Here is an 11,295-nt window from a genome sequence, read left to right as displayed (position 1 = left end):
AAAGGAGATCAATGACATCACGGGCTGATGTCTTGACTTACCCCCGAATCAGATTTTTTTATTTTTAATTAATTAATTAATTAATTTTAGTGAGGCACTTGGGGTTAAGTGACTTGCCCAGGGTCATACAGCTAGTAAGTGTTAAGTGTCTGAGGCCAGATTTGAACTCAGGTACTCCTGATTCCAGGGCTGGTGCTCTATCCACTGCGCCACCCAGCTGCCCTTCCCCCCCCCCTCCCAATCAGATTGAAGTGAGGTAGAGTTGCACAAAATCATCAGCCTCACTCTCTCCTCCAGACTCACTGAAGTCCAGTGGCAAGACAAAATCAAGATGACTGGCAATGGCCCAGAATGCCGTGGATGACGCTGGAGTCTTTGACGTCTGACCAAGCTCCAAGCATTCCACAACAGCTGCTTCAGCTGCCTTCAAGACCACTGGAACCAATTGTTCTCATCTACGCATTGCATTCCGATGGGGAAAGTCTTCATGAGCTTGGAATAGACATTCCCCCTAACTCACCAATGAGTTTGAGACCTGCTGATTACCCTCAACCTGGTTTAACCATCTTCTGAAAGGGTTTTACTGGGGTGTGGCTGCTGTGTGTGCTACAGCTTCTTGGAGTCACAGGTGAGAGTTGGGTGAAAAGTGGACCCCAAAGGTGCATAGGCAGTCCTGAAAAGGGCCTGGCATGCTCTCATACCAGAAGTGCTAGTCCTGTTATTATATATGCATGCATATATACATATATATGTATGTATGTACATATATGTGTATAAATAAAATCACATGGCATATAAAGTGCATTGCAACCTTAAAGTGCTATATAAATGTTAGCTATGATATTATCATTTTTTTTTCTGGTGAGGCAATTGGGGTTACGTGACTTGCCCAGGGTCACACAGCTAGTAAGTGTCAAGGGTCTGAGGCCAGATTTGAATTCAGGTCCTCCTGAATTCAGGGCCTGTGCTCTATCCACTGCGCCACCTAGCTTCCCCCTATATTACCATTATTAAGATATAAATGTGACCATGTTATTCTCCTTCTCAAAGACTTTTGGTGGCTCCTCATTACCTCTGGTTTAAAATACAGATTTATCAGTCTGGCTTTTAAGGCCTTCCATAATGCTGAACTTAGAGAACTGAACTTGTAGTCATGAGACCTGGGTTCAAATCTCATTTCTTCTACTTTCTACCTAGGTGACTTTGGGCAAGTCACTCAACCTCTATGGCCTTCATTTTTCTCAACTGTAAAATGAGTGAATGTCACTAACTGACTTTCTGAGGTTCCTTCCAGTTCTGGGTATTTGATCCTAGAAATACTAACCTAATCTAAGCCACCTGCCTTTCTTCTACCATTCCTGCCTTCCTCCTAGGAGCCTAGATTTTTTTTTCAGGGCAATGAAGGTTAGGTGACTTGCCCAAGGTCACACAACTAGTAAGTGTCAAGTGTCTGAAGCCAGATTTGAACTCAGGTCCTCTTGAATCCAAGGCCGGTGCTTTATCCACTGTGCCACCTAGCTGCCCCAGGAGCCTAGATTTTTAGAGCCGGAAAGGACATTAGAGACCATTTAATTGAACCTCCCTATTTTTATATCTGGGAAAAAACAGAGTCATGAGATTGTAACTTGATTATAATCAGGCAGCTAATGCCAGAGGTGAGATTGGAATCTGGGTCTTCAAGATTCCAAGTTTAGCACTTTACTAACCAAACTGGACTCAACTAATTCTTCCCCGAATTTGACATTCCATCTCTTGGCGCCACATATTCACACAAACTGTCCCTCAGGCATGGAATGTTCACATTCCTTCCTCCTCTGCTTCTCATTCTTGTCCTTTTTTTTTTCAAGGCTCAACAGAGGTGCCTCTTCCTCTGTGACACCTTCCCTGAACTTGTCCATTTGTTATTCCCTTTTCCCTTCTCAGATCGCCTCATTTACTTGTCTAAATGTTGTCCCACTCTTACCACACCATCCCCTCACCCTTCCCCCTAAGTAAGCTACTTGGGGGCCAGAATTATTTTGGTTTTTGTCATTTGTCCCAAGGGACTAGCACAATGTGTTGCACATAACAGACACTTACTAAGTATTTCTCAAATTGAGTCATTTTAGTGTTCAGCTGTGGTCCAGGGGGATCCCTAGCTACCCTGCCCACAAAGGGACTCTAGTTCTGAAATCACATAGCTCCACTTCAGTCATGATGGGTGCTTGATTCAAATCAGAGAAGAGAATCAGATTTTCTTCATATTCTTTGGCTCATTGCATCACCATGCCGCAAGATAACGCTAGGGAAAAATAAATACATGAATAGGTATTTATTGAGTGCGTACCACATGCAGTGCACTGTGCTAAACTTTGGGTTACAAATAGAAAAGCAAAGCAGTCCCTCTATTTCAAGGAGCTCACATTTTAATAGGGGAGAACAACACATTAGGAGATTTTAGCTGTAAGTTGGAGGCAGTGAACCTCAGGGTAGAGACAAAACAGATGGTCATTCATCTCCTAATTCAGTGCCATCCCCATTGATAAGATCACTGAACCATTTTGTCAATGCCAAGGATTTGGAGGTGAGACCTTTTTTTTAGCAATCTTTAGCAGCTGTGGCTGACTGCTGAGAAAGCAGGAGCTACAAAAACTGGAAGTTAAAGCTACCACAAGCTGTGTCTCTACAAGCGCTGTTCTCCTCTGCTAAGAAGCAGAACTGGAGGCTTGGGATCATTGAGGCTGACTCCAGTGGGGTCCAAGGAGAAGCAGTGGTCATGGTACTGGCAATGGCTTGACTCAGCTGGCACATGATGCTTCCTGATTCTTCCCCTGGGTGACTTGCTGTGTCAACTGGGCTGGCTCAACTCTCCTGGCTTGTTGGTGGCAGCTCATCACCATTTGGTGATGGTGGTGGTAGTCACAGGGAGGATGGGCCCTTTCTTCACAGGGTTTGCTCCCCTGAATAATGGCTACAGGGACCAGGCCAGAAATCTAGGAATGACTCAGGTCTAAGATCTCCCTAAAACAGAATCCCTTCTAAAATGTTACTCTACAAAGTCACGGATGTCAGGTATAGACAACTATTTATTTCTTTCACTATAAAAGAAATGCTTAAAACAGAAGATCTCATAAGAGAATATTGACAAGTCCTTAAAATCTGAAACAATAAGATGTAACTCCTATTATACTCCCCTGGGGAGGTAGGAAGAACTACTAGGAGAGTTGTGGGATGGCTGAACAGACATTTCTCATTCATTCTCAGATTAGTCTGTGAGATAACTCAAAGGTCTGTAGCTTCTCTTCCTAGCAGGACTCATCTCCTCTGAAAAGGAGCCCAGGTACCAAAAGCATCTCCTATGAGCTTAAGATGCAGCTACCAAAGCTCCAGATCACTGTTCAGACACCTGGACTCTGGGAAAGGATCACAAAGCACAGGAGGTAGGAAGGGATTTGAGATCTAGGCTCAGGCTCATCTAAGCAAAAATATGTGCTCTCTGCCCTGTGTATGGCATCACCATATCTGCCCATGGGGAGGCAGAGTCCAAGGCATAAGCTGGTGTTGACAGTGCCCTCTGTTTGAGAGATAAATAATATGGGAGAAGGAAAAAAGATTGTCTTGCTGCACTGAAGGACCAGCGGAAATTAGATAACATAAATGTAATGTGGACCTGTTCAGCATCATTATGTAATCTATTTTAGCTCCATTCAGCAGCAGGCTGGAAGGGACTTTGAAGTAAAGGGTAGTGTGGCGTTGACCTGGTTCACTATTGGGAAGGAAGGAGAGTGGAGCAAAAGTGTCTCCATGCTTCTCTTGACAAGGTGGGATGGATAGGCACCTTTCCCTCTTCAAACTAGAAACAAGGGAAAACAGAGGATGAATTAGATTTTCTTTGCGGAAAGGGAATGTAGGCAGAGAGGGGGAGAGGGAGAGAGGAGAGCAGAACCCAGGAAAGGGACTGGAAACAGCTACAAGAGCAGAAGGCAAATCAGGCCAAACTAGCAAAGACGATGGGTGAGAGCGAGCAAAATCCAGTCCATGGCTTCCTCCTTTCTCTCTCCTGCTGCCCTAGAGCACCATGCCGGGGAAATGTCTATCCAGGGTTGAAATCTCAATAGCTTTCCATTCTGTGTTCCTCACATTAGCTGGGAGCTGGAATAGGAAGGAAGGGAAGATTTGACCTCAGTTTTCATGCATATTTGTTTTCTGTACTATTCTATACATTGAATAAACCACATGGCCATGTTTGAAGGGGGTTACAATGGAGGGATTCCAACAGGGAAAATGAGAGGGTGAAATGATTAAGGAGTTTAAAATTTTTTTGGTAATAATAACTAACAATTACAGAGAACTCTAAGGTTCCCCAAACAACTTACCTATATCATCACATTTCAGTCAGTCAATAAACATGTATTAAGCACCTGCTATGTATCAGGTACAGTGCTAAGTGCTAGGAATACAAATACATTTTTATTTTAGTTTATTTATTTTTGCAGGGTAATGAAGCTTAAGTGATTTGCCCAGGGTCACACAGCTAGTAAGTGTCAGATTTGAACTCAGGTCCTCCTGAATCCAGGGCCAGTGCTTTATCCACTGTGCCACTCAGCTGCCCCCTAGGAATACAAATATAAAAAAAAGAAAGATCATCTCTGCCCCCAAAGAGCTTACAATCTAACCAGGTAATATAACACACAACAACCCAATGAGACAGGTTCTATCATTACTCCTATTTTACAACTGAAGAACCCAAGGTGCAGAGAAGGTAAGCAGCTTCCTTAGGATCACACAGCTTATTCTTAGTATACTCCATAAAATATCTGTTCTCTACCTGGAGAGAAAATTAACAAGGAGATAAGGTGAGGGAGGGGTGGGAAGAGGTAGTGGTCCCATTTGTACCTTTAGCACAGCCTCTAACTTGACATCAGATGACACATCCCGCATCATCCCACACACCCCACTTTAGATTGATAGGGAATCCTGTTTATGCTGGACTTCCTCCATGACCCTGGCAAGCACCTTGGATATGCAGGCAATAGAGTTAAATGTCTTTCTTTGAACATGTGTTCCTTTGCTATTCTTAATTCATCCGAGTGTCAGTTAATCGCCCCCCCCCCAACTTTTTTGTGAGCTTTCTGTATTATTTCAGTATACGATTTCTAAGGTGATCAAGTACTTCCTTTCAAAGTTCTGTCTGGGTTATCAGACCCTTCACTGAAATATGAAGAACGAAAACAAACCATTTAAGTCCGGCACAGGTTCTGCCAAAAGTAGGTGGTATAAATAGAATAGCTGTTGATTTGGGCTCAATTGACACATCCGCAGACCTGTGGAAATGTTAAATAATAAATTCATATCCTTTAATAGATCCTTCCTTGCTCAAGATAAAATGGTAAAAATGTGCTTTAGATGAGTCATTCATTTGGAGTGTTTTTCCCCTTGGTTTACTGGAGTCATTAGGAAAAAAAACCTACAACAATACCCAGTGAGTAATTTTCCATCTCTCTCAGCTCAGCTCCAGATATAAAACGTTACACAGGTCTTCCGAATCACAAGGCAGCTTAATGAAGACGCACAGACACTTCTCCTTCCCTGCACCTCTCTGTGTCCCTTCCCCTTCAGGGAGCTGAAATCAAAATGAATCAAGGATGAGCCAAGCACCTTGTGCTTCTGTGTCATTCTCCCTGGCCTGGGAGGGGGTTCTCTGGGAAGCACAAGGCCCTTCAAATGGGCCGTTCTCTGCCTTCCCAGTACCTCTTTCCTGTCCTCCCTGTAAACTATATATCTGGTTCCAGAAAGCAGCCCAGTCAAAATGCAAAGGTAGACCTTCTAAAGCTATATAAAGCTGCAGCTAGGCAGCCTGCCACCCACACATTAACTGATCCCAGGGAGGAAAAGAACTCCCACTCCAGCTCAAAAAGAGGATAGGGAGGAGGAAGGGGGAGGATGATGAAGGAGAAGGAGGAGGTGGAAGGGGGAGAAGGATGGAAGAGGAGGAAGAGGATGGGAAAGAAGAAGGAGGTTGGGGGAGAAGGATGGGGAAGAAGAATAAGGGAGGAGAAGGAGGAGGAGGAAGATGAGAAAGGAGGATGGGGGAGGACAGGATGGGTAAGAAAGATGGGAGAGGGGGCAGCTAGGTGGTATGGTGTTTAAAGGACAGGCCTTGGATTCAGGAGGACCTGAGTTCAAATCTGGTCTCAGACACTTGCCACTTACTAGCTGTGTGACCCTGGGCAAGTCACTTAACCCTCATTGCCCCACAAAAAAAAAAAAGAAAGAAAGAAAGATGGGAGAGAAGAAGGAGGTGGATGGGGGGGAAGGATAGGGAAGGAAAATGGGGAGAAGGAGGAAGATGGGGGAGGAAGAGGAAGAGGAGGAGGGAGATGGAAAGGAGGAAGAGAATGGGGAAGGATAAGGATGAGGTAGAGCCCCAAGTGTAGTCACCAGTTGAGACAATCATTTCTCACCCTTGTCGGGGAGCAGGTGTGCCACAGCTACGGATATGAGAAACAGAATGTGCCTGACCTATGCCAGCAATTACAAGGAGATTAGGAAATTCATTAGGAGGGGCAGTGCCCTTGCATGTAATGATACAGATAACACGTTTCAGTCTTCTTGACAACAGGGGGCTTTTCAAAAAAAACCAAAAACCAAAAACTGCATACATAACATTCCTACCCAGTAGCTACCTATGCTCTCACCAGCTGCATAAATGCCATGCTAGGGAAATGTGATCGATTTATTAGATTTTGTCACACAGAAAGATGCTATCAGACAGACAATGCATGTAGGCCTAGGCATAGTTCAGTTTCCATCTATTCAAGAAGCTATTGATTTTTTTCTTTTATTGCTCAAGCTCACACACACACACATACACACACACACACACACACACACACTCTCATTCACTCACTAAGAGCACCTACAGATAAAGGAGAGGGGGTTGGGAAGGTTTGTATTTAGGAAGAGAAAGGACTTCCATTCCTTAGCTTACTGCAATCTATTCTCTTACATGGTAATTTAATATTTGGTAAATCTATGTGCAATCTTCACATCAGGATTAGGTGATTGGATGATTATCTCTAAAAGCAGTATTCCTACATCTGTCCTCTTACTGCTGAAATTTAGGCATTGATGGGTTTTGAGTCCCTCCCCCAGAGTCACCTTTTATGGATAGCTTGGCTGAACCACATCCCCCCCCACTCCCACTCCCCCCTCCTCAGCCCCAATGGGAATTAACATAATTTTATTTGAATATGTACAGCCTCTGTTTCCTGGTATCTAACAGCAGGCTAGTGTTTCCTTTTTATTCTCTAGCTTCTTTTCTTGTTTCATTCTTGCCTATATCTAATTTAGTCTATGAATCACATTAAACAATATTTAGTAAAGAGCTTAGTTTAGAGAGCATGGGAGGGAGGCTTTTTTTTTTTTTATGAATCAATGTACCCATTCCACCCTAACTGGCTCCCTGCTGGTGCCACATGAAAGGGAGATTCCCTTGTGTTTTAATCCTTGGAATTTGTGTAGCAATTTATACTTTTCAGAACCCTTTTGAAAATTATTTTCTATGATCCACTCCCAAAACATCGGGCTCTGCACATAGTTAAGGATTCATTGTCCTTCCATCTTTCTTTCCCTCCTTCCCTTCCTTCCTACTTCCCTTTCTTTTTCTCCTTCCTTCCCTCTTTTCCCTTCTCTCTTTCCTTCCTTCTCTCCTTCCTTCCACCCTTCCTTCTTTCCTTTTCTTTCCCTCCCTCCTTCCCTTTCTTCCTTTTCTTTCCCTTCCTTCCATCCTTCCTTCTTTCTCTTCCTTCTTCCTTCCCTCCTCTTTCTTTTTCCTTCCTTCCTTCCTTCTTTCCCACACTTGTGATTGCTTTGGATGAGGAATTACCTTTACTCTCTTTACCAATAAGGAGTTGTCTGAGGGTACTAAAGTTAAGTGATTTCCCTAAGGGCTCACAGCCAGTATGTGTCAGATATAGGACTTGAACTCAGGTATTCTTGATGTTAAGGCCAGCCCACTTGCCATTCCTGAGTGTCTGCATGCATCTCTTCCTTCCCATTATAAAGATGAGGACAAGTAGACAGAGAATACCCAATTTGAAATTCATGTGCCCTAATCCCCTTGGACAGGGCTCTTTCTACTTTATTACATTATTTTTCCTCTGGGTCTCATCTTGAGCAGGTTTCTATAATTTCATGAGATGTCTGCTTGCATGTGAATCAAGGAATCCTGTCTTTTTTGGTTATCATTCACCTCTGAGACATTCCCTGTTACTCAGATTCCTGAAAGGGTATTAAATCTGCAAGATAAATGAACCAACAAATAGGAAAGTACCCAAAATGGTGCAGCCCACCAAACTGACTGACTCACCAGTTCTCTCTCCAGGCTATTTTATTCAGTGAAAGAAACAATAAATAAAATTAGCTTACCTGCCCCAACATATGGATGCATGACTGTCTGCAAAGCCAAGGTAAACAGTATTTTGAGAATTCACCTCAGAAATGATGCCCTTCCTCAACACTGAGCAAAAAACAAATTACTAACTGTGTCACATACACTAAATGAGCTATGTAAGAATACCCTATGATGGATAGCTTTGTTACACGAGTCCCAGCATTCAAAATACATTGTAAAAAAAATACATTGTTATTATTCAGTCATTTTCCAGGCGTGTCTGACTCTTCATGATCCCATATTGGGTTTTCTTGGCAAAGACACTGGAGTGATTTGACATTTCCTTCTCCAGCTCATTTTACATCTGGGTAAATTGAAGCAAACAGGTTAAATGACTTGCCCAGAGTCACACAGCTAGTGAGCACCTGAGGCCAGATTTGAACTCAGGAAAATGAGTCTTCCTGACTCCGGGGACTCATTGGAAAAGATCCGGATGTTGGAAAAGATTGATGGCAAAAGGAAAAGGGGATGGCAGAGGATGAGATGGATAAATAGTATCACATAGAAACAATGAACATGAGTTTGGACAGACTTCAAGACATAGTGAAAGAACACAGACATACAACCCATTGTTGGGCTTGCTGCTGTTATTGTTCAGTCATGTCCAACTCTTCATGACTCCATGAACCATAGCACACCAGGGTCTTCTATCCTCCACTATCTCTCAAAGTCTATCCAAGTTTATGTTTGTTGTTTCCAGTGAGTCCCAACTTCTCATTAAGTGGTCAAAGTATTTAAGCTTCAGCTTCTGTATTTGACCTTCCAGTGAATAGCCTGAATTAATTTCTTTAAGTATGGACTGATTTGCTCTCCTTGCTGTCCAGGGGACTCTCCGAATTCTTCTCCAGCCCCACAATTAGAAAGCATTGATTCCGGGGCAGCTAGGTGGCACAGTGGATAGAGCACCGGCCCTGGAGTCAGGAGTACCTGAGTTCAAATCCGGCCTCAGACACTTAACGCTTACTAGCTGTGTGACCCTGGGCAAGTCACTTAACCCCAATTGCCTCACTAAAAAAAAAAAAAAAAAAAAATTGATTCTGTGGCACTCAGCTTTCTTTATAGTTCAATTCTCCCAGCCCTACATTATTACTGGAAAAACCATAGCTTTGATTGTACAAACCTTTGTTGGCAAGGTGATGTCTCTGCTTTTTAGTATGCTGTCCAGATTTTCCATAACTTTCCTTCCAAGAAGCAAGCAGCAGTGATCTTTGAGCCCAAGAATATAAAAGCTAACACTGCTTCCATTTCTTCTCCCTCTATTTGCCAGGAAGAGATGGGACCAGTTGCCAAGATCTCGGTTTTTGATGTTAGGTTTCAAGCCAGCATTTACACTCTCTTCTTTCACCCTCATCAAGAGGCTTTTTAATTCTTCTTCATTTTCTGCCATCAGAGTGTTATCATCTGCATATCTGAGATTGTTGTTATTTCTCCCAGCAACATTAATTCTAGCATTTTATTCATCCAGCCTGGCATTTTGCATGATATACTCTGCAATAAATTAAATAAATAAGGTGGCAACATATAGCCCTGTTGTACCTCTTTTCCAAATCTTAGACCAGTTGTTCTGTTTAGTTCTAATTGTTGCTTCTTGGCATGCATACAGGTTTCTTAGGAGAGAAAGAAGATAATCTGGTACTCCCATATCTTTGAGGACTTGCCACATTTTTTTGTGATCCACATAGTCACAGGCTTTAGTGTAGTCAATGAAGCAGAAGTAGATGTTTTTCTGGAACTCCCCCTACTTTCTCTATAATTCTGTGAATGTTGGCAATTTGGTCTCTAATTCCTCTGCCTCTTTGAACACCCACCTACTCTTCTGGTACTTCTTGGTTTATATATTTCTAAAACCTAGCTTGCAAAATCTTAAGCATAACCTTGCTGATTTGTGAAATGAGAACAATTGTTCAGCAATATGAATGTTCCTTGGCATTGTTCTTCTTTAGGACCGGGACATAAATTGATCTTTTTCAATCCAGTGAGCACTGCTGTGTTTTCCAAATTTATTGGCATATTGAGTACTGAACTTGAACAGCATTATCTTGTAGCGTTTTAAATAGCTCAGCTGGAATTCCATCATCTCCACTAGCCTTGTTATTAGCAATGCTTCCTAAGGCCCACTTGACTTCATTCTCTAGGATGTCTGGCTCTAGGTCAGTAACCACACCATTGTGGTTATTGGTGCTGTTAAGATCTTTATAGTATAGTTCTTTAGTGTATTCTTGCTGTCTCTTCTTAATCTCTTCTGCTTCTGTTAAATCCCTGCCATTTTTGTCTTTTATCGGGTCCATTTTTGCACAAAACTTTCCCTTGATATCTCTGAGCCTTATTGGGTATTAAAGTTAACATGTGATAGATAAAAATGTGTGTTGCAATAGGAGTCTTTATGAGATAGTGCCTTAAGGGTGACTTTAACTGTGAAATTTCAGACAAAGTGGCATGCCAGATATTTGCATGCATCTTTTGGCATCTTTCAAGGCATACCAAGTATTCTATTGTCTACTTTCTCTATATATTCTCCTCTTCATTGGGAAATGAGTATAGTATAGTGGGAATAGGGCCAGATTAAGGGTAAGGACACCTCAATTCTAACCCTAACTCTACCACTAACCAATTGCATGATGTTGAATAAGTCAATCAAACTCAGCACTTCTTCATCTGTACAACTCAATTTGAGAGGCAACATGGTGTGGTGCATAGTCAGTTTTACCATCAAGAAGAGCTGAGTTCTAGTCTCATCTCTGATACACACAGGATGCACAACCCTGATTGAGTCACATCTTTTAACCCAAACCTAAATTTTCATGATATGATATATCGTATGCTGAAGGACTGGCTAGTTCTGGCCTTCTTCAAATGGGATT

The sequence above is a fragment of the Dromiciops gliroides genome, chromosome 4 (genome assembly GCF_019393635.1).
Source record: "Dromiciops gliroides isolate mDroGli1 chromosome 4, mDroGli1.pri, whole genome shotgun sequence".
Taxonomy (NCBI): Eukaryota; Metazoa; Chordata; class Mammalia; order Microbiotheria; family Microbiotheriidae; genus Dromiciops; species Dromiciops gliroides.
The sequence above is the reverse complement of the archived record's forward strand: the minus strand, read 5'-3'. Positions refer to the sequence as shown.